The following is a 26,850-nucleotide window of genomic DNA, read 5'->3' on the forward strand; positions in this document are numbered from 1 at the left end:
TCCCTACATCGATGGCAAAGGAGAACCGATGTTTCTTTTTTTTTTTCAAGGTGCCAGGACACGCCCCGCCCCCAACACCCAGAAGCCCCACCCCCAAGTTATAAAAGGCCCATGGGCGATTCAATAAAAAATAATGGATGACCATTGATACCTAAAACTATTGATGGTTATCCCATACCTCCCAACATTTCCTTCTCCAGTAGGGACACATTGCTCTGCTCCTGCACTTCCCTCCTAATGTATGATTGCCATCACCTGTGTTAAAGCACCTTTCTTATCAATTAACCTGTTCAACACAGATGGCGGTAATCCTACATTAAAAAGAAAGTGCAGGAGCAGAGCATTGTGTCCCTCCTGGAGAGGGTCATGTTGGGAGGTATGTTATCCATCAAATAGTTTAATCCTGGGGTAGCCAACCCTAGTCCTCGAGAGCTACCAACAGTGCATGTTTTGCAGGTCTCCTCACAGAATCACAAGTGAGCTAATTAGCTCCATCTGTGCATCTTTTAAAATGTGTCAGTGATTAATGAGTGCAGCTGTGCAGCAGCTAGGTTGTCTGGAAAATGTGAACTGTTGGTAGCTCTCGAGGGCTAGGGTTGGCTACCACTGGTTTAATCCTATCGATGACTGGTTGCAGAATCACCATCGATGGCAACCATCGGTCATCCCTATAGTCTGCTGGTAATATGAGCAGAAGCAACGGCAGCCGCCAGCAATGATGTGGGAGCCCGCATCAGTGCTCACCGCTCATTGCCTGCTCACACACACACTGGGTGGATATTAAGCTCAAAATCACCCAGTGTGTATAGGCCTTTAGGGCTAGATGTACAGTATCAAGCTTCAAAAAGTGATAAAATGGAGAGTGATAAACAACCAGCAAAATATCCTCACTCAACATTCAGTCTTATCAGAAGTGCATAGCTGTCTGGCTACTTGTCCTACAAACACTGGTAAAGATTTAGGGGGTGATGTGCTGTGATGATATCAGCCCTATTCGTAATGCGATAATTGATTACAACGTATGGATTTATTAATTATCACATGCAAGTACAGAGCGTGAGAGAAAGTTCTGTCTCTGTGAATCCACTCTGCAGCATTATCGGGGATTTTGCATTCCCCTTCATAAGTATGAATGGGCAGTACGGATGGTGTAATGGTTAGCATTACTGCCTCACAGCGCTGAGGTCATGAGATCGGTCCCACCATAGACCTGAAGGCATACATGCAGACTTTTAGAAACTCCAGGAGATGAGTGAAAGGGGGGCGGGACGAGGCTAAGTTTCGGGGGCGGGGTGAAGTTGATGTCACCAAGCCCCGCCCCCACAACAGGCAGCCACGTTAATTTGCAGGTCTGTGGATGGGCGCAATTCGTGGCATTTTAGCCACGCCCCTGAAATTCTGCATTTTATATCGCGTGGAAGGGGGGAGCAGGGGCTGTGGCGAAAATGCGGGAGACTTACCCACCTTCCCGGGGGGCCGGGAGGGGGACCCAATTTGCGGGACCCTCCCGGCCATTCCGAGAGGGTAGGCAAGTATGCCTAAAGGTGCCCATACACGGTGCAATGATCGCACCCGTTATGGACTGGATCGCAACGTAGTGAAAATGGGGGAGCGCATATCGCATGGCACGGTGAAAACGCACCGTGTATGGGCACCTTAATTGCGGAGTTTGTATATTCTCCCGGTACTTACATGGGTTTCCGCCCACTCCCACTATAAAAATATGCTGGTAGGTTATTTGGCTCCTAGAATGTCTGTGTGTGCGTGTACATGTGGTAGGGAATATAGAGTGTAAGCTCCGCTGGGGCAGGGACTGATGTGAATGTTCAAATATTCTCTGTAAAGCGCTGCGGAATATGTGTGCGCTATATAAGAAACGGTTAATAAATAGATGAATACAAATGTGAATTGAAGTCCTTGGAGCTTTTTTTCACAAAAATTACTCCAAAATCTCTTTAATGCATTTAGGTGAAGTAAAAAAATGTAAAATGAGTCTGGAAACACCCTTTTCACATAATCTTAGTAACAATAATGTTAATAAATGTGTCCCTTATGTATACCTACTGCTGACAGAAGCAGTGAGCACATCAGCTGTGTTCAGCAGTTAGTGGGTTAACACTCTTAGGCACCGTGAGACAAGCCTGCCCACACACAGGCAGACAGTGCTGCAGCTGGAGCTGCTCCTGAAAGCTGAGTGCTGTACTTGCTAGCTGGTCCCTGACAGGAAGGGGGTGTCCTGGAGTAATTGTTGTACTCTTACCTCCTGCCACTAGGACAGTTGTGTGCAGTCAGTGGGACTGGGGACCAGCCAGCTGCCAGCGCTCAAGCCTCAGGATGCTTCACATCACAACCTGTGCCCGGGACCCTGCACAGGAATTTACACCCCACCACCAGCCAGCATGGATACTATGGGCTCAGCAATGGATTTCTTATGGAAACAGCATTCACGATATTTGGGAATAAAAATGCACCTTTGCTTTTTTTTGGATCTATTGGTTTTCGGGCAACTTCATGGGATTTATGTTTAAGTATTCCTTTTGGTGGATTATGACCTCACTGGGACCGGAGCCATCATTGCAGGTAAGTGACTGGCATTAGACAGTGCAGGTATGGCAGGTGATCCAGCTGGTGCTGCTGCATTCTGTGCAGAGTGTCCCCTGGCTGTATGTACCTGTAATAGATATACTGTACATGTAAGTGCCCTACAGAAAGTGCACAGTGAGCTCCTGTATATACCAGCAACCACCTGACAGCTAGCTGGCATTGCAATTTGTCATCACGGGTGTGTGCGTGTGTAGGTGTCCCCTGCTGCTGCTGCTGCTGCTGGGCATTTGCCCTCTGGCAGCTGGCAGCATCACTGCATTGTGTTGCGGGACCCCTCAGGCCAGTACTAGGCTTCTAAACATGAGCATTGTTACTTTAGTAGTAGTAACGGCCAAATTAACCCCTGGCTGTCCTGTGCCAGTCCTCCAGTTGCTGACTGAGGGTAATATAGCATAGCAGCACAGCAGTGCCATTTACTTATCAGCTCAGCACGTGTGACCTTAGCAGTGCCCTGAGCCAGTATCTACCAGGCTGCTCCTGATATATTGTTCAATAGCCAATAGCATTGTCTTTATTCTGGTAAAGTACATCTATAATACAGGTGGTCTGTATAGACTGTTGCAAATCTTACACATATAGGAAACCTTATACATTCTCTGGATAATAAACAGTAATCTATAAGTTAATGTTAAGTCTAGAAATATTTTTAACATTGTACATAGCTACATATGTAATTGTCATAAAAGTTAGATTGTTTAGAAAATTGTAAATAATAATAATAATAATAATACAACAATACATATTGTGTTTTAGTTTGTAGTAAACTGAGGATCACAATGAAGTATAATTAAGTACCCAAAACTTTGGTCAAAGTGGGCAGAGTTTTGGTTCCAGACGAAATTGCCTTCAGAAATTCCCAGTTTGTAAACAGAGCACTACTACTGCCAGATGTACCACAATATAATAGACTGGCAGGTAGCGCACAGCACTGAGCATACTGTGCAGTATGTGTGATCTTGGGAAGGGTACAGGTCTTCTGTGTTTAAATGAAACTGTCATTCCCTGTGCCCAGCTCTACAACACTGGTGCATAGAATGCAGTTTTGAATTTATGTTGTTCTAGGTCACAAACAAGGACATAACTACCATAGGTGCAAGGGGTGCAGCTGCTTTGGGGCCCAGAGCTGAAGGGGGGCCACCTTTACGGTCTAAGTCAGTGGTTCCCAAACTGTGTGTCTAGGCACCCTGGGGTGCCTCAGGACACTTGCAGGGGTGCCTTGGGTTGGTAGACCAAGATCAATTCATATTATTTATGGTCAATGTACCAGGCAAAACCAGTGCTAGTGGCTGCCAAACATAATATATGTGGACAAACAGAAGCAAATCCTGTCCCTCACCAGGTAACTGTGACATATACACACAATGTACTTAATTTAATATTTTTTTTCTCAATTTCTCGATAAGAAACATTTGGCCTAGGGGTGCCTTGAAAATATTTTGATGCTCTAGGGTGCCGTGATTCAAAAAAGTTTGGGAACCACTGGTCTAAGTAATATGTTTTACATACATTTGTCACCATCGGTTGCTAAATAGAGGCCCTTACAAACCTTTGCTACGGGGCCTGCGAATATCTAGTGACGTCCCTGGACAAAATAATAGAATTGTGAACATAATATTATTAGCAATACAATCTGAGAAAAAGTATGTGTATATACAGATAGAAAGAAATAAGGAAGATTTCTAACATGCAGTTGTCCTATCAGAATGCCTGTCCCTGTCAGCAGTTGCCCAGATCCACACTCCGAGACTTCTCTCCTAGAAAATTAGTCATGACTTTTAAGCAGCCCGCTCATCAAGGTTAGCCTATGTGTGGTGATATGCACCGACTGTCCAACATAATTATATTACCTCTACTGACAATGCATACCTCACTCTCAACATGCAGAGTGTAGTAGTGTGACTGCAGAGCCAGTCTGTGTTGTGCTGTAGGGGTTAAGACTGAACATCTGTCTAGACAACAACTCTTTGAGCAGTGTCAAGGACCCACATGGAGAATAGAGGCTTAAAGACTGGGAAACAGATGTCTGCATAAAGAGAGGAGCCAAATGCTGGTTCTACTCACTGAACTGCATTCATTTCACAATGATCTTATCTCAGAAGATGGTCATTATTAATATGTATGACCATTCTAGTTCATGCCGCCAATCTCTTGGAAGTCTGTGCTGACAGTTCTACACCAGATGCACATCAAACACTATTCCACATCTCTCCTTGTACCGGGAATCAAAGAGACTATGTTAACTTGTTAGTAGTGGTAACGAGAACTGTGAGATTGTCAGAAGATGATTGCAGAAATATTGGACTTTTTCCCCTATTCCAACACAATAGAGTCTTTCTTCCTGTATGAAAGATGCATTAGGCTGGGTGAAGGTGATAAGGAGCATTACTTAGCATTTTATACCAGTGGGAGAGGTCAGCTGCTGTCACAATGCATTTCTCTCTACTTCATCACAAGAATGTTTCCTTTGTGGATTCTGTTCAAGGTGTTACACAGAGACTAGAATGTGAGAAGTTGTTAATGGGATCTCCTTGGATCATTCGCAACTTGTGTGTTTTGACAAAGAAAAGAACTTCTATTATGACTGTCTGCTCAGTGTGTCTGTTCATATGTATTCAGTATACAGCCTCCGCCTATGTTATTTTACAGTGTACACTAAAAAGCTGAATCACTGCATGGAAATCTCAACAGAGAAAAGATCAGATATTTAAAAACATACATAAAGGTAAATACAAGTTAATCTATATAGTGTTTAGGCTATTCTACTGAGTTACATGTTTATACTGGGAACTGGTGTGAGGGGATATGGTCATTAGGTCGACAAGCATTGGGTCAACACCATTAGGTCAACATGCCGAAAGGTTGACATGGGTCTAGGTCGACAGGTCATTAGGTCGACACAAGCATTAGGTCCACAGTCAAAAGGTCTACATGGGGTTTTTCACTGTTTTTTTTAGCCGACATGTGCCGATAGGCAGAATTTCATGCCCTACCATCCACTAGGGATGCTGTGCACTTTAACCTGTGTCCTTGTCGACTGTGTCGACATTTGGGGCAATAAACAGTGAAAAACCCCGTTTTGACCTTTTGACTGTTGACCTTGCCCATGTCGACCTAATGCTTGTGTTGACCTAATGACCTGTCGACCTAAACCCATGTCGACCTAATGGTGTTGACCTAATGCTTGTCGACCTTCTTGCTAATGATCCATACCCGGTGTGATACATATCCCAGAATACCATCTTTCTGTTATACAGTATAGTATACTGTATTGCAGTGCAGTGGAAATCATTACCTGCTGAGTTGCTTACACCTGGAAGAACACACTGGGAGCACAGAGTTGGGTGTGCTGGGCCTGTACACTTCCCTAGGATTACCTGCTAGGTTTTCTCTGAAAGTAATACTTGTCAGCATAGAACATAAGTACAAGAGCCTTTTTGTCAGGCCGGGAGTGTCCTGCTGTAGGTATCCTCCTGTTAGGGCTTTGATGCTCAGCGGCCAGTCTAGACCTGCAGGACTGCAAAGATAAAGACAGGACTGTGTGAGCCTGGTAACTGCTGCAGGGATGAGACAGGCATAGAGAGGTAGTGAGAGGAACCTGACCTGGTCAACATACAGCAAGGCCCCTCAGTTGGGAAAAAGAATGTCCAGTGACAGTATGAGCCTGTGCTGTTATGTGTTGTACTGACAGCATGGTTATTTGTGGCTGACAGCATGGGTGTTTCTATATTGGTTGGTTTTATAGTTGGTTGTGCAGGGGTTAAGGTGCCAATACATGTTACAATTATTGCATACAATATTGTATACAATATCGCATCTCGGTTTTGCGATGAGATGAGATCTAGTACAAAAAGTATGTGCACCACATACTTTTTGTACTAGATCTCATCTCATCGCAAAACCGGAAATCGATGAGATGCGATATTGTATACAATATTGTATGCAATAATTGTAACGTGAATGGGCACCTTTAGGCCTTTAGATCCTACCTGACCCGCTCCATGCGGGAGAAAATGCTCTGTTCCTGGACTTCCCTGGTAATGTATGATTGCCATCACCTGTGGGGAGCTAGGTAAAGATGTTTAACCACAGGTGATGGCAATCCTACATTACCAGGGAAGTACAGGAACAGAGCATTTTCGGTACTTATGTAATATCTGGGCTCCCGTTTTTCTTATGAGACCGCGTCCCCTCGCGGGGCTCGCTGCGCTCACCACGCTTCGGGCACGGTGGCTCGCTGCGCTCGCCACACTATATAAAATCAACTCCATGCGTAGTTGGATAGTAGGGGTATGAAAAAATGGGGTGCATTTAACATAGGAGCCCAGATAATACATAAGTACCGCATTTTCTCCCTGAAGGAGAGGGTCAGGTAGGCAAGTTAGGCAGGGAGCAGTGGCTGTACATGCTTTGCTGTATAATCTGCTGGCCTATGTCAACCTTGCTGCAGAGTATTTGCTGTTCCCCGTATCATACATGCTAATTTCATGTTCAGCTGCGCAGGGGCCTTGATTCATATGTGTTTGGTGTAACTATCACCGCTGCTTTCTTGGATGTTGCTATCAGTTCTGTCCTGTGTTGCAGAACTTGTTGGCACATGTGCAGAATGAGTCCTGTGCATGCGCAAAGTACCGATAAATGATACTGTGCACATCAGGAACCAACTCTAACCACGTCTGACTAACCCCCCAGTGTTTGGCATGGCCGACAATGTGACAGAAACTGGTCTGCTAATGAAAGTGTGTGAGTGTGCAAATGCAAGTGCATACACACTTGCCAATGCCGCACACGACGGGGCTGGCGGCGGCGGGAATGACGGTCATGCTGCAGCTGCAGCATGGCCGTCTTTGAAGATGTCCTCCCTTGTCCGAACATGCTTGGACGAGGGAGGGGGTCATTAACAACGCATGGGAACACGCATTGTTAAAGATGCATAGCGTACTTACTAGATGATATTGTTCACAATATCGTTCAGAAAGCCCTTTCTGTACTATCTTTTGATCAATAATATCATCTACTATGTATGGGCCTTTAAACAGGTTAACTGATAAGAAAGATGCTTCACAGGTGATGGTAATCATAAATTAAGGATAGAAGTTCATGAAAAGAGCATTCTGTCCCTCCTAGAGAGGGTCATGTTGGGAGGTATGGGAGAGGGTCATGTTGGGGGGTATGCTATAAACAGCCAATTTTATTGTTTTTATGTTAGTCTTCTGCAAGGAAAATATAAAGCAGAAAGTGTGAAATAGCAATCAACTGCCCATCATAAGTAAGAGCCAAAACAAACAAATATCTGAATGGAATAATTAGCCAGATAAAGAGGGTCAGTAGGATACTTCTGTGTGTGATAAGTGCAGGCCTTGATTTCCCACAAGGCAACCTCGATGTCTGTGTAGGGCCAAGTGGGTCTCAAGGCCCCCCAAAAATCCTGTCCATACATTATCCACAACAAAGGCTGGTGTTTAGTTAAATGTTGTACAGAGGCTAAGTAATGGGGCTTAAATAACTATTAGTATCACGGGTGCTGAATGATTCACAACAGTCGAGATCCCGATGGTCAGTCAGTGTACCAACGCTGAAATCCCAACTGTTCAACTGCCAGACAGTTGGGATCCTGACCAGCAAGGGATCAGAGCCAGGTTAAAGCTGGGGAATTAGCCACTGGTTGCACAATCATATGCAGTTCAACAACACCTGAATTGCTGTATACAGTATATACACTGTATATACTGTACTTTCACCTGCAATGAGCTATATTTATTAATTTATATCACCATTCTTAAATTTCAATGCATTTGCCAAACAGGAACATAAACATGTTAATCAAGATTCATCTATATTTCTTTTTTTCTGTGTCCAAAAGGGACATGTTTACTTATTCCTATACAGATGGGCTTGCACAATTACATGCCTTGCTCACATCTTACTAATGGTTCTTTAATTTGTGATTGGCTTAAAGGTATATTAGTGTAAATTCTAAGTACATCTCTTACAAGTTATTCAAAGACTAAAGGCCCATACACACTGGGCAACTTTGACCTGAAATCCGCTCAGTTTACTAGTTTGAGTGGCCCAGTGTGTCACTGCTGCAAGGGGGAAAAAAGCCCATACAAATGAATGGGCAGCCTGTGATTGGCTGAGCGCTCTCTCAGCCAATTGCTGACTTGCTGAGAGAACGCTCAGCCAATCACTGGCTGCCCATTCATTTGTATGGACTTTTTTTTTTCTATGCAGAAGTCAGTGACAGCACTCTGCTCTGGCTCCCCCTGCTCTGCTCTCCGCTCACTGGCGTCTGCCGGCTCTGTGAACCCGCCCCACAGCATCCCCTGCCCTACTTGCAGTGTCCCTTGCCAGCCGCCTTGCAGCGTCCCCCACCCGACACCTTGATGTCCAACAGCCCCCTGCTCCCTCCATCTTGCAGCTCCCCGGGAAGGGCATATGATAAATCACATTCGATTTATCATATGAAAAACTTTGCACATCAAGTGCCTAATCGTGTGTCTCTCTCCTGGGGAGCTGCAGGGGAAATCAAGGACAAGTCGGACTAATGTATGGGGGCCTTTAGATTCAGTCTACAAGTCACTTTAATTACTCTGCTAAGAGCAGGGGCAGATTGGCCATAGACCTTAAGGCCCCCATACACTATGCGATTTTGGGACGATTTCATCCGATTTTGGCACTTTGTGCCGATAATCGGATGAAATCGGCCCAAAATCGTAGGTATGTGACATTTGATCCGATCTGATGCGCGGTCCCGTGCGCATCGGACCGGATCAGGGAGGTCGGACGGTCTGTACATATGATCACGTCCGACCTCCCTGTATGCATATGCCTGCCACCTGACAGGCATATGCATACAGACACCGGGGGAGTAGTGGGGGCGGCCAGCGGCAGTGGTGGTGGGGGCGGGCAGCGGCGGTGGGGACGGGCGGCGTGTGCGGTGAGCGCAGTGTACTTACACATAGCAGCAGCGGCGGGGACGGGACGCGCAGTGGCGGCTATTATATTTTTAAAATACTTGTCAAATGACCGGCCGCTCTCTGATTGGCCGGAGAGCTCTCAGCCAATCAGAGAGCGGCCGGTCATTTGACAAGTATTTTAAAAATATAATAGCCGCCACTGTGCGTCCCGTCCCCGCCGCTGCTGCTATGTGTAAGTACACTGCGCTCACCGCAAACGCCGCCCGTCCCCGCTGCCACTGACCGCCCCCCCCCCCCACCGCTGCCGCCGCTGCCCGCCCCCACTACCGCCGCTGGCCGCCCCCACCACCGCTGCCCGTCCCCACTACTGCCGCTGCCCGCCCCCACTATTGCTCACCGCCCTGCAGCTCCCCGGGGTTTTTTTTACATGGGATAAATCGCATGCGATTTATCCCATGTAAAAATGGCACATCAAGTGCCAAATTGTATGTGAGCCTCCCGGGGAGCTGCCGGGCGGCTCGCAGGTAAATTGGGTCCGACTTGTCCCTAGGACAAGTTGGCCTAATGTATGGGGGCCTTTACAGGGATGTTCCCCGGGAGGCCGGCACACCTGTGAGGCCACCTGTCAGCCAGTGACTGTTTGTGGCCTTTTCCTGGAATAGTGGTACTGTCCGCCTCCGGGCTCCCACACTAGTGGCCTTTTCCTGGAATAGTGGTACTGTCCCCCTCCGGGTTCCCACACTAGCAACCTTTGCCTGTTCATAGAGCAGAGTACCCAATACTGCAAATACTCATATTTATCTTGGCCACCCATCCTCCATCCATTGTGCCATCTGTTAAAGGGACAGGAGTGTGTGCTATCTGGAGGTGTAACACTTTTCTGTGCTTCAATGGGGAGGGGTGAGGATATTTGTGATATTTGGGGGGATTATGGTAATGATCTGTTTGCTTGCTGGAGGTGTTGGGGTCTGTGTTCAGTCTCAGTGGGGGAACGTGGGTTATTATTTAAAATGTGGGGATTTGTGGTTTGTCACATAATCCTTGAGGTCTGGGTGCCACTAGACTGCCAGGCTTATAGAAACCAATGGCTTCCTCATAGGTATAGAGGTGTATTCATTCTGCCAAATTTGGTGTTCATTGTGCGTACATTTGATTTGGGGGCCACTTTTAGTTCCCTGGCTAAGAGGTTTATCTAATCAATATAAGGCAGATAATTGAATTGATACAGAATTGGCCATTTGGATCCCCCAAGATGGCCCATGGACAGTCTGTGAATAAAGTCTCATTGCTAAGGGCTGTTAAGCTGTGTACATACGGGGGAGATATATTGCTCAGTGTCTCCTTTTCATCAGCGACCAGAGATGGTCGCTGATGAAAAGGAACCTCTGCCAGGGGAGCCGCAGAGGTAATCTGCTGGTCGCAGGAGCAAGGTCCTACAACCAGCGATTAGAATGGGGCTGAAAACGGGAGCGCGCACCCGGCAATTTATCGCCGGGCCACACTCCCATCAATGGCAATATGGTTGCCAGCAACCACATTTCCAGCGATTATAGCCCATATCGCTGCCGTGTGTACACGGCTATAGGATTATACACACCGTATAAGAAACAGAGCATGTGGGTAATAGCAAATTGCAGGCATTGGAACAATCAGGTGAGTCTTGACAATGTTTTAAGTGGCCAATCACTTAAGCCCTGTACACACGGGGGAGATATATTAATCAGCCATATATTGCTAGTAATACATTGCTGAGCAATATATTGCTCAGTTTCTCCTTTTCATCAGCGACCAGAGATGGTCGCTGATGAAAGGGAACCTCTGCCGGCAAGCTCCTGCGACCAGCGATTAGAACGGGGCTGAAAACGGGAGCGCGCACCCGGCGATTTATCGCCGGGGCACACTCCCATCACTGGCAATATGGTCGCCTGCGACCATATTTCCAGTGATTTTAGCCCCTATCGCCCCCGTGTGTACACAGCTTTAACCTCCTTAGATCATAGGTCAGGCCTGCTGGAATTTTGCAATTCAAAACAAGGTGAAGAAAAAAGTGTTCCTAAATTGGACATTACTGGATTTATTGTGACTAAAGTATGCATATTGGACCTTATTCTGGTCCACACGCAACACTGCGAAATTCACAGCATTGCATGTGGATGAAATGCTGCTTGGCGAATTTACCATAAACATCCATTCGCTGCCTTCAGTGCGGGGGCCAGATCATTTGATGGTCGGCATACATCGAATGATTTGGAAAGTGCAGGCAAATCAAAGACATTTGGTGTCTTAGATATGCGCGCTGCCTGTACGGGAAGAGGGCGGGCAGCTGGCATTCACTGATGTCAGCTGCCCGCCCAACCGTACCCGTGTCACACCCGCATTAGCATGGGAAACCCAATATTTTCATGGGAAAAAGCCCATCGCTGCTGCCCCGCGCCCCCACCCCCCCGCTCGCACCCTGCGTCTTCACCTGCACATAAATGCATATGCAAAACATCGCTCCCCCTGCATAACACCACAGACAGCAGCGGACACTGTACAAGGCCCTTGCCCCACCTCTGGACTGACCGCAGGACGCTGAGGTCCAGAGGTATGGGCTCCCCTATTGGTAGAAGTGGGTCCCAGGGGCGGATGACCCGGGTTACCCATTTACACGGCCCCTGACTCTGGAAGATACCCCGTGTTGGACCCTGAGCATTTGCCGGGATGGACACCCGGGGAACATGACCCAGGTTATTTTTATTTAACCCATTTACACCAAGCCCCGGCCCGAAGTGGAGAGGCAATAACCCAGGTCGAGGCTCTGATGTAAAAGTGTAAATTGTTAAGTGTGAAAAAAAGGGAGGGGGTGGAATTGTGTGAATACGTGAAATAAATATAGACACTATTATCTCAATTGTGATTCCTGCAATTTACAGGATAATTTATTGGATTTGGAGTGTTGGGTCTACAACAACTAGGTTGACAAGCATTGGGTCGACACCACTAGGTCGACATAGGTTAAGGTTGACATGGATTTAGGTCAACATGTCATTAGGTCGACACAAGCATTAGGTCGACATGGGCTAGGTAGACAGTCAAAATGTCGACATGGGGTTTTCACAGATTTTTTACCCGAATGTCGACAGGACACAGTTTGAAGTGCACACTATTTTATTCTCCCACCACGCCCTAGTGGATGGTAGGGCATGAAATACCGCCTGTCGGCTCAAAAAACAGTAAAAAACCCCATGTCGACCTTTTGACTGTCGACCTAACCTATGTCGACCTAATGACCCTGTCGACCTAGACCCATGTCGACCTTCCTGCATGTTGACCTAGACTCATGTCGACTTAAATGCATGTTGACCGAATGGTGGCCACCATCATGCTGGTGACTGAATGACCGTATCCCGCACACATGAGCCAAAAAATCCAACACACTTCTGAATTTGTAGGCAGGTGCATAGAAGTGATGGAGAAGGGCACCACAGGTAAAAGGTCTTGGACGCCATCGGGAAAAGGCTTACAGCACTTGTGGCAGGCACTCATTGGTGTACTAGTCCCCAGTGACGGAGCGTTTCTGCACAAGTGACATGGCTAGCTACATGACCACTCTTGGCCACATAAACAGTCAGGCCAAATAAACATTTAGGTCGACATGGGTCTAGGTCAACATGACATTAGGTTGACACAGGCATTAGGTTGACATGGGCTAGGTCGACAGTCAAAAGGTCGACATGGGTTTTTTCGATTAGATTAGATTAGATTAGATACCTTTTATTGTCATCACCCCAAATAGGGTGACAAAATTCAATTTAGCATCCATCCAGTACAAAACATCAATAAATAAAATACAAGATAGTCCATAGGTAAACCCAACCCCCAACTTTTTTTTTTCACTGTTTTTTTTTACCCGAATGTCGACACAGTCGACATGGACACAGTTTGAAGTGCACCTCATCCCTTCACATCGCTCGCCATGCTTCGGGCATGGTTCCTCGCTACGCTTGGCACACTATTTTATTCTCCCACCACACCCTAGTGGATGGTAGGGCATGAAATACCACCTGTCGGCTCAAAAAACTGTGAAAAACCCCATGTCAACCTTTTGACTGACGACCTAGCCCATGTCGACCTAATGCTTGTGTCGACCTAATGTCATGTCAACCTTGACCCATGTTGACCTTGACCCATGTCGACCTTAACCAATGTCGACCTTGCTGCATGTTGACCTAGTGGTGTTAACCCAATGCTTGTCGACCTAGTTGTTGTAGACCTAATGACCGTATCCCATTTCATTTACCCCTGTTACTGTTTGCTGTGAGCCAACTACATGAAAAGTATGGGGATGAGAAAGGTGGGTATATTTTATACAGGGTTATAATTGGACAGAGGGTTATTACAGGGAACAATATATTAAAGGTTAATATGCAGTTGAAATCCCAAAAGAGTAAATAATGAAATATAGAAATTAAAATCCACATATAAATAATTGTAAATATATATTTACACTCTTTTCTGCTTTCTTACAGGTAAATATTGACATAATCTGATATACATTCTAATGATCTTGTAATCAGTTACACAGATATCACCCTATGGAAAGTAATGAATGACATTAGAATACCCTGGTATATTTCTGATGACAGACCATTAAGCATAGCTAGAAATATAGGTAGAATTATGTACTCTATACAGTACCTTACTGAAATTGCAACATAAACCACTGCACTGCATGTTCTCAGCTGATCCTAATAATGGTGGACATTTGCTTTGATTGTGTCCCATATCTGGGCTGTCCTGTGGTGACCAGGACATTATCCTCATCTGAGTCACACAGCTAGGTTCACTCCAGTACAAAACGCTCTTCACAATTCACAGCCCCTGAGGGATGAAGATCTGAGTCATCTCTTCTACCTTTCATTTCTTGGCTGTGTTGTAATGTTTACTCACTCGTGAGGAATTTGCTGAATTCGAGAATAACCTTCATTACTTGTAGGGAACAGACTCATTTTAAGCATAATTGTATAGATACTGTACCTAGAGTAAGCACTTGGAAGGCCTCCCGACAGAGACTTTCCTGGACTATAGCAGAGAACAGCTCTCAGCAAAACAGGTCTAGAAGTGATCACTGGTCACTATTATATTCATATTATTTATATTTTTCTGAACACTTTATAATTAATAGGTGAACTATTTTTCATGTGAAAGTAATGACATAAAAATAGTAGGGCAACGTTTTGATATATTGTTAGGCTGACTTTAAACCAATTCACCCTTAAGTGCATGGACTCTACTACACAAAAAAAAAAGTTCTATTCATTACACGCACTGATCAATTAACAAGATTGAAAGCATACCTTCTTGGCCAGTGGTGGCAAGTAAGGAATATTTAAGGTGTCACTGTGGTTGTGTGAGATAATGTTGGTTACTATTAACTTCAAAAGTAGTTGCCAATTCTAGTCCAAAAGTATCATGTTTTGTGGATTGCTTTGATCTTTCACAGTTGAGCTAATTTGTGCTGCGGCCTCAGTAATTATCCCTCCTGCTTCCATCAATAGAAATCTCCAAAACATGACCTGTTGGGGGTACTTGAGCATTGGAGTTTGGGACCAGAGGCATCACAAGAGGTGGCAGGCCGTACCTGGGTGTCACTTGTCCAGCTGATGACCCCAAACCTCCACATTGACAGGAGCTGTGTGCAATTATCCTGCAGCATTCGGCTCCTGTTAGTAAGAAGGAGCCAGCATTGTACCTGGAAAGAGAAGAGCATCCCATGAGGCCATCACCCATAGTGATATAAATGGCAGCTTCCGTGAGGCCATGCCCCCCTTTCAGCATGTGCAGGGGGACCTAAAGGTGGCCATACATCAGAAAGATATTGTACCCAATCATACAATCTCAATTGATTGTAAGATGGATTGTATGCAGATTGTGTGTCCAAAAACCACCAAGGACTGCCGGGGAATTGAAGTGAAATTGGACACAATCATGAGCGCAATCGATCTTAAGATCGATCTTTCTGATGTATGGCCAGCATTAGCCATACCAGGTGTCACCCACCGCAGTGCCACCACTGATCGGTAACACTGAACAGCAGTAGAATGTGTGGGATTGATATATGTGTCATAATCAGCAACTAAGCCCCCCCCCCCAACTCCGGTTACGTTATTTATCAAATACACAAAAAATGTTTTCTGCAGCTTTTTTTTATATTTCTCAGTATTTAACACATACAAAAATCCATACAGTAGCTGTAAATGGGGGTTTGGCACTTCCACAGTTTATAAAGATGAGAAAATCTTTGTTTCGCTCACTGTGGGCTCCTGTTGGTTACTGTCCAACATTGACCCCACACGTGACAAAAATGTCATCTGTTTGATTTACTTTTCTTTTTATAACAGATCACATTCTGTTTATTTACATTTGAATTTTAGGTACTTATGTATTAACTGGGCTCCCATGTTAAATGCACCACATTTTTTCATACCCCTACTATCCAACTACGCATGGAGTTGATTTTATATAGTGTGGCGAGTGCAGCGAGCCACCGTGCCCGAAGCATGGAGAGCGCAGCGAGCCCTGCGAGGGGACGCGGTCTCATAAGAAAAACGGGAGCCCAGATATTACATAAGTACCAAAAGTCATTCTAGGCTCCCAATGACACCTTCTGTCAGAAACAGCACCTTTCGAAACACATATTCAGAGAATAAGAATTGATGCCTTTTGAAAATTCCCCCCAAATACTCAGAGAGAAGCAAAGCATCTCTGATTGTGTAGTTGAGACCCCCCCCCCCCACACACACACTATTAATGTGAATGCAGAGCTGTCCCCCTTCCCAGGCTGAGCCTGTAATAATTCAGCCCATTGTAAAGCCTGGACACAGACCCTTCTGTCCTAATGTTCACTCCTAGCTCGCCATTAAAGGACCATCAGAACAAGCCCCCCATTCTGCTCTGAAGAGGGTCTCTATGTCTCCTCAGATAGCATTTGTCCTGTAGAGCTGAGACTATAAAGAGCTGAGGTCCCAGCATGGTACGGAGGACACAGACTCTCTTTCATTTCTCCCCAGAGGGGAGACAAACGCACACTTTGTCCTGCAGAGACGCTACTAACACAACACATTTGTTTGAGAGGAAAAGTAGAGGGGGGAGAGAAGGGGTAAAGTAGGATGAAATAGTTGGGATATAAATAATGGCCTCCTCTCATGAAGGTCTGCAGCTCATAGCTGGCAACGTGAGGGGTGCTGGAGTACAGAAATACAGCTGGCAGGCTGAGGTACAACTGTGCTTAGCAGATGGACAATCTAATGGAAACACAGAGAACATGGCGGTGATGCTAGAGTAGCCAGACACAGGTTAAACTTATCAGAGCCCCATTATCACTTGTGAACCCTATGTCCTGCACCGTTGTGTCCCATGTACTGCATTCCTCCTGATCCCAATGCACTGTAGCTCCAGTGCTTATCAGGACTTCTAAAGGTTTGGACAAATGTAGGGATCCGGGCTATTTTACAAAAGCCTGATGCAGGAAATGTCAGAGATCAGAGAGTTTCGATTTCGGAGCTTGACCAGATAGCTAATGTCATCTATGGATGGTGTTATCAGCTATCATTTATAGGGTACAACATCACTATAAAAGGGGTATTACAAATCTCTTACAGTGTTAAGTCGGGCCATGATGCAGCTGCCCCTTTCCTCTGTCGCCCCCTGCCCCTCCAGTCAAAGTTGCTACCTCCCTGCCGGCATAGGCAAATGGGGTGTGGTACGGGACCCCGAAAGTCATTATCCCGACATCGGGATCCCGACTGCCCGGAGTCAGACAGCATGGCGAGCACAAAAAAAAAAGCCGCTTGCAGGCTCGCTGCGCTCGCCACGCTGCGGGCACGGTGGCTCGCTACGCGAGCCACCTATTCTATTCTCTCTCTATGGGGGTCGTGAACCCCCACGAGGGAAAATAACAGTTGGCCGCCGGGCACCCGGCTGTCGGCGTTTTGACAGTCGGGATCCCAACGTGGGTAAATGACTGTCGGGAACCCGTCCGGCACCCAGGCAAACGTGTATCTGCTTGCTTATGCCGTTGCTGCTCCAGGTCCTGCTGCCACCAATATCGCAGGGAACACACATCAGCTAGTGTGTAACCGGCTTCACACTGTAATAGAGTGTACACACAGTTTGATTTTATCCATTTTTCTATTCCATTTTGGTTATATAAGCAAAATTGAATTGAAATGGAACGGAAATCAAACACATTCGATTTTGATTTGATCTCGATTCGTGGCCCCATGGCATTGAATAGAAAAACAGACTGTGCAGACTATATGGTACAGATCGGTACTTTATAATCTAAATCAAATGTGTACACGGCGCGGTGCGATTCAATTGGGATTGAATAGAAAGTACATTGCACCGTAATGGCAGAGGATTGTTAATAAAGTGTTCATTCTAGCACCTGCCAACTTTAAAAACCCATGTAGTTCCTCTTCCCTGCCTGGGGTGCCGCTGTCTGCTGTAGTGCTTCTAGCACAGTGTGGTCTGTATATCAGCACTGATATGCAAACCAGACCTGTGCTAGAAACAGCACAGCAGACAGCGACACCCCAGGCAGGGAAGAGGAACTACATTGGTTTTCAAAGTTGGCGGGTACTAGAATGACTAGTTAATAGCAACTAGAACAAGGACAAGGTACTACAAAAGCACTGCCTGCAACAAAAAGAAAAACAATGATACTTCTGTCCTGTGACTTCAGTTCAGCCGCAATCCTACCTAAAGTACTATGCGATTGGTGAACCTTCAGCTTTCTCCGGTGTCTAGACCAGTGGTTCCCAAACTTTTTGAATCATGGCACCCTTAAGTATCAGAATATTTTCCACGGCACCCCTAGGCCAAAAGTTGGTTACTAATTTCACGAAAAAAAGTTGTGATTTAAATGTTTTCCTTAGGTCCAGTTATGTGGTGAGAAACATGATTCACTTCTGTTTACCCACATATTCTTAATTGGAAGCAACAAGCACTAATTTTGCCTGTTTCATTGGCCATAAATAATTGGGATGCGGTCATTTGGTCTACAGCATTATGGTCGACAGTCATTAGGTCGACATGGGAAAAGGTCGACATGAGAAAAAGTCAAAAGGTCATTAGTTCGACAGGTCGTTAGGTCAACAGGTCATTAGTTCGACATTGTTTAGGTCGACATTCAAAAGGTCGACATGGGGTTTTTGACTGTTTTTGAGCTGACATGTGCCGACAGGCAGTATTTCATGCACTACCATCCACTAGGGCGTGGTGGGAGAATAAAATAGTGTGCCGACGCATCGCGAGCGCAGCGGTGCACTTTAAACTGTGTCCATGTTGACATTCAGGTAAAAAAACAGTGAAAACCTCCATGTGGGCCTTTTGATTGTCGACCTAGACAACATCGAACTAATGACCTGTCGAACTAACGACCTGTCGAACTAATGACCTTTTCACCTAGAACCATGTCGACCTTTTCCAATGTCGACCTAGACCCATGTCGACCTTTCCTCATGTCGACCTAATGGTGTCGACCTAATGACTGTCGACCATAATGCTGTAGACCAAATGATCCCAACCCAAATAATTTGAATTGGTTCTGGACCACCCACTTGAGACACCCCTGCAAGTGCTCCGAGGCACCCCAGGGAGACCAGGCGCACAGTTTGGGAACCACTGGTCAAGACCAATGCTGTAACCAAGGATCATTAAGGGCAGGATCAGTCCTATGCTAAAGTACTGTATCTGTAAATTCTCCATAAAGACAGGCTCCGTCTGACAGAGGATAATTGATTGGCCTGAAATATTTATTTCCTGGTAGGATAGTCACCAGATCAGTTATGACTCAGCATATTTAGAACTTAAGTGTAACAGGAAAACAATACATTTTTCGGTACTTGTTTCCTAGCACGACGCTCGTCGGGTCCCATCGCATACCATAACTTAAGGTATGCAATGGGACCCGGTCAGACCCGACCGACCCGATTTTAGGCTTTTAAAGACGTTCCCATACAATTTTAAAATCACATTGCATGCCATTACAATGGCATGCGATGCGACGCGATTTTACATTGTACAGCCACCCTGATGGCTGATTACAATGTTAAATGCCCCCCCCCCAGACCCGATTTTTAATTGTATACCCACCATGATGGTTAATTAGTATGTCAAATGCCCCCCCATTGTTAACGCCACCCTGCGATCAACGCCAACACGAAGCGTGGCGAGTGCAGCGGTACGCGTTCTCCGACCTTTTCATACCCCCACTATCCACGTCGGCGTGGAGTTGATTTTATATAGTGTGGCAAGCGCAGCGAGCCACCGAGCCTGAAGCGTGGCGAGGGGACACGGAATACATGTGAAGTAATGCGCGTCCCCTCGCGGGGCTCGCTGCGCTCACCACGCTTCGGGCTCGGTGGCTTGCTGCGCTCACCACACTGTATAAATCAACTCCACGCCGACGTGGATAGTGGGGGTATGAAAAGGTCGGAGGACGCGTACCGCTGCCCCTTGTGGGTGGCGTTGATTGTGGCGTGGCGTTAACAATGGGGGGGCATTTGACATACTAATTAACCATCATGGTGGGTATACAATGAAAAATCGGGTCTGGGGGGGCATTTAACATTTGTAATCAGCCATCAGGGTGGCTGTACAATTAAAAATTGGGTATAATCGCATTCACACACCCGATGCCATACAATGTAAATCGATGGCGCCGTGCTAGGAAACAAGTACCCATTTTTCATTAATTACAGTTATGAAGATAGGGTCTGATTCAGTATAGATCGCATATCGGCTGCTTACAGCAGCTTAGGAAGGGTTGCCGGCTCTCCCGCATTGTCTGTGAGACTCCCGGAATCCTGGGACATCTCACGGACTCCCGAAAGAGGAACCTTTACTCCCGCAGCTGCAGTGATCTTCCACGATGTGTACTGCGCATGGCTAGATCACAGGGATGACGCAGCCGACGCGATTACAGGTGCTCCAGCCAACAGGATACAATCATTTTCCGCCCACTTCCACGCCTCCTCTCTCGCCCGGTGCTGCACCTCCTTTCTCACCCACTGTCACACCTTCTCTTTCACCGGCCCATCAGCTTTGTAGTCTCCCATAGCCGTCAGTCACGATCACTGATCAGCAGCGCTGCCCGTAGCCAGGGGAACCCGTTGCCCTCCATCCCTCCCTGAAACCCACCTCCCACAGCACTTCAGGCATTTCAGGGGTCACACCTGTCTTGCAGTCTCTTGCAGGCAGGCTGCTGGGCATCTGCCCCCATCTGCATGGTATTCAGGGATCTCTTGTGGTTATTCTTATTTGTGATTTGTGATATCTGCAGAACCTCCCATCATTAAGGATCCCCTGTGATCTGTGGATCCAGACCAATATAAATCTATTACTCCAGTGTAGAAAGCCATTTCAATATTGATTCATTTGTCATATTGAAGAGATATTTATCCTTATTGTCAGTTAACTGCAATTACAATCCATGTTAAAATGGTGAAGCATGGCCCGCCCCCTGGCGACGCATGGCCCGCCCCCCTGGTGACGCATGGCGCGCCCCCCTGCCTTTTACTTTTCTCCCTGAAATGATTTTTTTGAAAGTAAGCAACCCTGAGCTTAGGGTATGTGATCCATAGCAAGCCTTCATTTGCAATTGCTGAAAACCGCAAAGCAGTCTATTCTTAATGGGGTATACATACAGGGTGCTTTGGCAAATTATAAGCGATCTGTCAGGATCGCTTAGAAATTTAGCAAAAATCGTTCCCTGTGTACACCCCATAACGATGCGCGGTCACACGCTTCGCCATTGCCAACTCAGATCTTTAGTGCATGCAGGCAAAATCTACTTAGATCGCCTAGCAAGTGCATACAAAAGACATCACTTAGCACACATCACAACGTGTGTATGGGCAATCTAGTCAAGAGGGAAATCTCCTACCCGAAATCGCTGTGGACAAAAGGCTAGCAATCAGCCCCATTACAGTATGTCACAGTGCAGCTTGTAAGGCCAAGGAAACTGTACCTTGCGTTGCGGTCCTTGGTCTGGCCACTCCCAGAAAATGGGGGCAACATCGCCCCCCCCATGACCCTCCCTACCCGACTGCCTTTGCCTGTCAGAGATGTTTGCAGAATTAAAATACAATTACAGAACCCGTCCTGCATATGCGCAGAACGGGTCCGGCATGGGCACAGTTTCCTGCACACATGATCATTCTTGCATAAGGGCAATAGCCAACTATATATTATTGATTAGTGTTTCAAACTAATAATATAAAGTAAAAGCTATTATTGGGTGAATAGAGTGCAGCATCATAAAATTACTTTGAAAACAGCTCCCTCTCCTGGTAAAAGATTAAATTGTTATGAGCTCTTTAAGTTGAAAAAAGAAGCCAGTCTGAACTGAACAGTGAAGCATGACCAACAGTGAGAGAGCCTGCAATGAAGTGTGAACAGGAGTCTGAGCAGTCAGTGTGTGTTTGGGAATTCCAAATATTATGGCTGTGGAGTAAGTGTTCTGCCCATGTTATGTACATTAAAGTCCAAAGCATTATCATATATATATTATTTCTAGGTGATTTTTGGTGACAATCCCTTTTTCTCCATTCTTAACCAAAATTGATAAATGAGGTACCATTTTAAAGATTTAAAGTTCTCCACTTCTGAGTGATTGTTCATTTAGAATTGCACATTGTATTGTTTGTTTAAAAATCAAACTTAAAAATTAACTTTTGGCCGTAGAGTTCTTACCCTGGATGTGTCAATACGGCACGGCTTATAGGGCCTACACCAATGTTCCCTCTAATTTTACGAAGGCTGTGTGCGGCAAAAGATTTTGACTGTGCAACTTTGGAAGGAATTTTACATTTTTGTGCGTTAACTTTACTTCAAAATGATATTAAACATTCAAAACACAGCACACAATGTAGTTAATGGGTGAAACACACATTAATTAAGTCCACAACTGCAAAAAGGGACCACTGCTGCTTTGTGCTGTAATGTCTGTGTGCACGCTCGTCGAGTTGTGTGCGCATGCACAGCTTAGAGGGAACACTGGCCTACGCACGTAGTGATTTAGGAGCATTTTCGCTTACAAAGTGCCCCTACATTACTCTGTGTGTAGAAGCCATAGCGATAGCGATGCACCGCCCTGCACCACGCTCCTATCGCCCGACAATTAATATCCAGCATGCTCATTGGTCACTGACCCTGTCACTGTGTCGCTGTGTGCTGAGCGATCTTGTTGAGCAATCTAGCATCTTTCAGAACGCTTTAGCATCTCCCTGTGTGTAGGCCCCTTGAGATAATCAGTTTTGCTCGGCTACAAATCGGTTCTTCTTTTACACTACTACAAACCCCCAACCTCGCTATAAAATCAATCATATTTTATTCGCATTGTGAAATTTTTGCATGGGCCACCTAGCCAAATATATAGTAAAGATCAGGGGTAATTTATAACACACAGATGACTAGATCGCTTAGAAATGGAGCATGTATCACTCCATGTGTATGTCCCCTACTCCATGTGTAAGTCCCCTAGCGACGGCAATGCACGGTCCTGCACAACGTTATCGCCTTACTAGACTTGACTGCATACAGTCAAAATCTAGTCATCGCCCATGTTATCTCTTTCATATCCGTACCCTTATGGAATGGCCGATATTCAATTCTCAGCGAAAAATCACAGGGTGTATATCTTCCCGAAATTTTGCAGGGTTTTTGTTCAGCCGTTCAAACTGGATAGCCTTTTTTTCAAGCTATCTGATTTGGATGGCTGAAAAAACTCTGTTTGCTCACGAAAACACTGTTTTCCTGGGTTTTGCTTCACCTGAAACAAAATCCTTGTAAACTTATGGGGCTAATAGAATAGCCCTGAGGGAATACATTGATCGGAGGTAATTGAATATTGGCCACTGTCTTGTGCAGTACTATCTTCACCTTTACATGCCCTCCCTAAAATGTAAAATCTCCTAATTTTGCATTTTAAATGTTCTTTGAAGAACAGTGATTTGTTCGCTTAGTATGAAGTAGTGATTTTAAAATATTTGTAATACTTTTTCATTTTAAGTGCAAACAAAAACGACAATTTTGTAAAAAATTTTTTAACTGTACAGCTCCAGTGTATGATAAACATTGTAAACTGACTTAACTGCATCAGGCTTATATGCTTATATGGCAGTACGGATGGTGTAATGGTTAGCATTACTGCCTCACAGCGCTGAGGTCTCGGGTTCACTTCCCACCATGGCTCCCTTACTTGCGTGGGTTTCATCTGGGCACTCCGGTTTCCACCCACATTCCAAAAATATATTGGTAGCTTATTTGGCTCCCAACAAAAATTAACCCTAGAATGTGTGTGCATATACATGTGGTAGGGAATATAGATTGTAAGCTCCACTGGGGCAGGGACTGATGTGAACAAATATTCTCTGTAAAGCGCTGTGGAATATGTGTGTGCTACATTATATAAGAAACTGTCGATAAATAAATAAATCTCGCCCATAATGTCTTATTTTTCTCCTTTACAAGTTGACATTGAAAATCCTAGTAACTTTGCCAATTCATGGTAGTTTGTCTCCATCTGGTGGTTACTAGTAAAACAGTAAACTAGGATGTGTTGGCTGATGTGATATATTGGCATTATGTACAGTATGCTGCCCTCTGCAGTAAATCTGTAAAACTACTGTATACTCTGGTTAAACACAGTATGAAGCTGTTGTACTTTATATGCAAAAATATAAATGGCATACGCATACAGCAGCGGTTCTCAAACTGTGGGTCCTGACCCCAAAGTGGGTCCCGAACCTTCTCAGCATGGGGTCGCGACTCCATTTTACTGACCATCAGGCTGATGCCTTTTCTAATTTCAGTGATTCAAGGGGAAAAATCTGTAGAATTGTCTGTTATTTTAGACTCCTCCCATCATTTTGTGCCTCCACAATGCTGCCATGTATGTGCTGTCTGATGACTACACATGCGATGTGCTGACCTTCTGTAGTAACTTGCTTAGGTCCTATCATTATTTTTATGGTTTGATGGTGTCCCAGAGCAAAATAGTTTGAGGACCCCTGGCATACAGTATTTACTAAGTGAAGGGAATGTTTTGAATACTTAGTAAAGATTTAATATATTTTTAAATATCAGATGCTCTTTAACATTGTGCCTTCTCCTGCCAATGTATTTACCCATTTGCTGTTGTTAAAGATGAGGATAGACATTCCTCATTCAAAATAGATATAATATTAATAAACACTCCCCCCCTCCCCCCCTATATAGCGTGCAGCACTTTATAATTTATAAACCATTACTGACACATACTGCCAAAATGATGGAAGGACATTAGATTTAATCACAAATACAATTCTTCAGACTTTTTAAATACATGCAGAGATGATGCAACCCCATTCTGTGCAAAAAAACAATATTTTCAGACTGTTAAGGTGCATACACACTGGACGACAAAGGTGCATGGACAGGGGCCCCGCAATATTGCAGCACCTCCAAAGTACCAGCAGTGGCAGTGTCCCCTCCCCTGGCAGGGCCGCCAAGAGAAATCCTGGGCCCCGGTACAAGAACTTTCTGGGGCCCCCATGGACGGAGCTCCCCGCACACTCTGCGGACCCGTTGTTACGCCACTGCTTCCAAGGTGGATACACGTACAAAAATTTACACTGTAATGCCTATTACACATGTCACACCCATTACATATTATACCACATGCCATAATGCTCATTACACGTTATGCCACACACCGTAATGCTCATTGCATATTAGGGGGTTAACATGCTCATTGCCATGGGATTAACCTGCTATGCCAGGGGTTAACATTCTCTGCCAGGGGTTAACATGCTCTTTGCCATGGGATTAACCTGCTCTGCCAGGGGTTAACATGCTCTTTGCCATGGGATTAACATGCTCTTTGCCATGGGATTAACATGCTCTGCCATGGGTTACATGCTCTGACCGTAGGTACATGCTCTGCCAGGGGTTAACATTCTCTGCCAGGGGTTAACATGCTCTTTGCCATGGGATTAACCTGCTCTGCCAGGGGTTACATGCTCTGCCAGGGGTTACATGATTTTTGCAAAGGATTTACACATACCATCCAACATGACCCATTCCATTAGGTACAAAATGCTCTATTTCTGGACTTCCTTGCCAGTGACAGTTACATAGGTGGGGCTGCAGCACAGTCCAGTATTCAAAGAGGGGGGTCACATCACTGATGTGACCCAGCTCCTCCCGGTACCCAGGGACTACCTACCCTAAGTATCCTCCTGTTGTCGAGCCATGGTAAACTCCAAATTCACGTGACTGGCTCTCAGCAGGCCCTGGAGTCGGAGAGCGGAATGACACAGAAGGACCTCTGTGATGCTGCTGCCCCCACGTCTGCCCACATCCACACTCCCAATGCCGCCGCTGAACACTCTGACTCTGGCGCACTCAGACCCGGTGGACTTGCCACCAAATAAAAAAAAACCTTTGTGTCCAGACCAGGGCCCCCCTGACAGGCCCGGGCCCGGGTAAATTGTACCTGCTCCCCCCCCCCCCCCCCCCTCAGCACCCCTGTCCCCTGGCAGGCTAGCAGTATTAAGCTGGCCTGGGCTCCTTCAGCACAAGTTTTCAAAAGGGGGCATGGCCACGGGTGTGTGTGTGTGTGTGTGTGTGTGTGTGCAGGGGCGTAACTAGATATTCATAGGCTCCATAGCAAAAGTTTGTAAGTGCCCCCTATTTAGCAACTGACAGTGATAAATGTATGTAAAACATACATAGCAGCTCACCCCTTGCACCTATGGTAGTTACGCCCTTGGGGGCTGATAAGGCCATGCTCCTGAGTTTCCTGTGCCCGAGTTGACCGCAGTCCTGCCTTCTGATCTGTGGCAGGCTGGCTCCTGGCTGTAAGGTAATGTGTGCATGGACTGGGGTCTGGGGACCAGTGAGTAAATGTGTGTGTGATATGTATTGTGAGGGAGTCGGTGTAATGTGACTATGGGTCACTACAAGCTGTGTAATGCGATTATGGGTCACTGCGTGCTGTGTAATATGTATGTAGATCACTATGCGCTGTGTAATGTGATTTTGGGTCACTACGCGCTGTGCAATGTGACTAAGGGTCACTATGCGCTGTGTAATGTGTATATGGGTCACTATGTGCTGTGTAATGCGATAATGGGTCACTGCGTGCTGTGTAATGTGAATATGGGTCACTACGTGCTGTGTAATGTGACGATGGGTCACTACGCAGCCATTTTCCCAGTGGTCTTTACTGCTGCTCTGCTGGACCGACGATGAGTAGAATGAAATTGGTGCAGTGTACAGTGTGTGGGGCCCCCAGGAC

The 26,850-nt window shown here is 45.8% G+C and overlaps 1 long non-coding RNA gene across 1 annotated transcript in view; it reads left to right on the forward strand.

Annotated features, from left to right (window-relative positions):
- Positions 1-2,205: 2,205 nt before the first annotated feature.
- Positions 2,206-26,850, forward strand: part of LOC146008931 (uncharacterized) — a 159,581-nt gene continuing 134,936 nt past the window's right edge. Inside the window, exon 1 of the long non-coding RNA XR_014444587.1 lies at positions 2,206-2,580. This is a non-coding gene — a long non-coding RNA (uncharacterized LOC146008931). The remainder of the gene's footprint in view (positions 2,581-26,850) is intronic.

This window comes from Crinia signifera, chromosome 6 (genome assembly GCF_055691185.1).
Source record: "Crinia signifera chromosome 6, ASM5569118v1, whole genome shotgun sequence".
Taxonomy (NCBI): Eukaryota; Metazoa; Chordata; class Amphibia; order Anura; family Myobatrachidae; genus Crinia; species Crinia signifera.